At 44.5% G+C, this 2,743-nt stretch overlaps 1 pseudogene; it reads right to left on the bottom strand.

The window, feature by feature from the left end:
* LOC126407342 (sodium channel protein type 4 subunit alpha B-like) overlaps positions 1-2,743 on the bottom strand; it is a 37,399-nt pseudogene that overhangs the window by 7,324 nt on the left and 27,332 nt on the right.

Genomic DNA, 2,743 nt, shown 5'->3' with positions numbered 1-2,743 from the left:
GTTACACACACGTTAGTAGTAAAGTAAGACCTGTTCATAAATGTTCTGGTGTAGCTCTGAATTTCTTATAAACTGAGGACAACTGCCTGCTGTATATTTGTGTTCATGGTCACAGTCACAGATAATTTTACATGATGCTCCTTCGTTATCCGCCATGACATCAAAAGTACAACCAAGTCCTCACTGATACATCTCTGGTAAAACTGTTAGGTGTTATGTGTTCAGCAATGCCCGGTAAAACTGTTAGGTGTTATGTGTTCAGCAATGCCCGTTGCGTACTGCTTACTTGAAGAACACTGTGAACACGGCTCTTCTTCTGTGGTTTAATCGCTGCAGCCGCTACTGGCGAGCAGAATCTCTTCCGCCTCGGGTGCCATATTCTGGTTTGCTGACTTCCGCTGTGTGTCCGACCAGAGTGAGGCTACGCTAAATAGCCAAATAGAAAAAGGCTTTTTTTGTCGCTGTTGGGTTCAAATAAATATGCGGATCTTCAAGGAGGGGTGATACGAACTAGGGGCAGTTTTATTAATGGTAAAAAGTTCCGTACAGCTGCTTTAAATAAAATGTATTATTATTATTAATATTATGATTATTAAATATAACGCTGTGTTTCTTCGACCAATAGGGCTCTCATTGTAGTGTGTGTGTTTCTTCGACCAATAGGGCTCTCATTGTAGTGTGGCGCGTCAGACTGAATTTATGAACGCACTGTGTCAGGTCACTCACTCTCCGAGACCGTGAGTATTACTTATTGTCAGGTCACTCACTCTCCGAGACCGTGAGTATTACTTATACAAGTAAACACTGACCAATGGGACCAGACTGGCCGTACAAGTAAACACTGACCAATGGGACCAGACTGGCCGACCCGTATGCTCTTGTCACAGGACACTTTGCCAGTCTCAAAGACTGATGATAGTCTTTGTTCAAGTGTCGGACACGTGAACAGTTTCCTCCAGTTTGTTTTGCTATCGAAGCTAACGTAAGCTAATGCGCTAAAAAGTTAGCGTTGCAGAGAAATCCAATATTCCTCTTAATACCTCCCCAGTTTCTGATGAGGTGGACATGATAACCCTTAATACACATAACATTATTCATCCCTACAACAGGAAATACTTTTTCCATAACCTGATATGAAGTGTGCGCTGCACATGTGAGCATGTTTTGACAGTGGCCTCCGTCCAGTCCTTTGGGCTTATCACATTTAACCATAGTAGTAGTTGGGACTCACCTGTAGGATATGAACTGCGAGGCTTCGGGGTCAAACTTTCTCCAGGTTTCATAAAACATCTGGAGTTCATCGTCACTCAGTGGCTCTCCGTCCTCTGACTTGAGGGTCTCCAGGACGACAGCGACGAACAGGTGGACCACCAGCAGAAAGGACAGGATGATGTGGATGACGAAGAAGATGATGGCGACTGTTGTGTTGCTGCAGTCCCCTGTGACCGTGGATCCTGGGCGCTCCATGTGGGGGTCACAGTCTGGCGGCGTGGTCATCAATGGAAGCAGCAGACCGCCCCATGACGCTGTCGTGGTCATCACAAACAAACAGCTCATGCTGTTCCAAAACGTTTCAAAGTTTGACATGTCATCAATCGCTGCCGCTTTCTTTGCGTAGGCAAAGTTAAACATGCCAAAGAGAGAGGAGGTGAACATGATAATGAAGAGGAGGAGGCCAATGTTGATGAAGGCAGGAAGTGACATCATGAAGGCAAATAACAGCTTCCGGATACCCCTGCTAAAGCGAATGAGAGGGAGCATACGTCCAACACGACCCAATCGGAGCACAGTTACGAGAGAAGGTGAGATGAAGTATTTCTCAAGTAAATCAGCCAAGAACATGCCTGAGACAGACAGACGGAGACACAGACAGACGGAGACACAGACAGATGGAGACAAAGACATGGTTACAATAAACAGTACACAGTGAGGCAGCATTACAGTTTTCACAGCTTGGGTCGACTTCATGATACATTGCAGACCACTTCTCCCGTGGGCTCTGTGGACAACATGCATTTAAATATTTATGTCAAAGTTTTATCCAAAGCACATTTCATTCACCCATTCACACACACACTCACACAGGTATTACACAAGCTACCACAATTCAGTGTGTTGCTCAAGGACACTTTGGCATGTGGGCAGGAACCACTGGGAAGAGATGACCCACTCTACCTACACAGCCACAGCTGCCCCACTATTAACCATCGGTATCACTGTATTACCAGTGTGGAGGGATTAGGACTGACTGGTTGTTTCCATGTGACTGTGATTTTGGATAAGATTTCCAGGGTGTTGAGTAAAGCGGGATTTATACTTGTGTGTCAGCTCTGTGCAGACCCTATGCGGTAGCCTATGCACGTCGCCTATGCCGTTGTGAACATTTATACCTGTGTGGTGGTGTGTCTGTGTCACTCTGCAGTTACACCTCCAAAACACTGGTTGGCAACAAGGTTTCTGTGAAGTGCTGTAAAGTTTAGTTGATTCCAAACACACATTAAACACACATTAAACATGGCTTAATAGAGACAATTTCAAACACAAGTACATAAATCAGCTTCACTATAACTCGCAGCATTCACAGACAAACACTTGTCTTTATCTTGACACATTTTCCCCACCAATACAACATGCTAACATTATTAGCACAAGCCTATGGCATTTTATATTTTATAAATTATCCTAGCGGCTAGCAGACTTTTCCTCTTCTCATATGAAACCAGGGACAACAGCAACATTTAAC

Source organism: Epinephelus moara, chromosome 20, assembly GCF_006386435.1.
Source record: "Epinephelus moara isolate mb chromosome 20, YSFRI_EMoa_1.0, whole genome shotgun sequence".
NCBI classification, from domain to species: domain Eukaryota; kingdom Metazoa; phylum Chordata; class Actinopteri; order Perciformes; family Serranidae; genus Epinephelus; species Epinephelus moara.
This window is presented reverse-complemented; position numbering and strand designations above follow the sequence as displayed.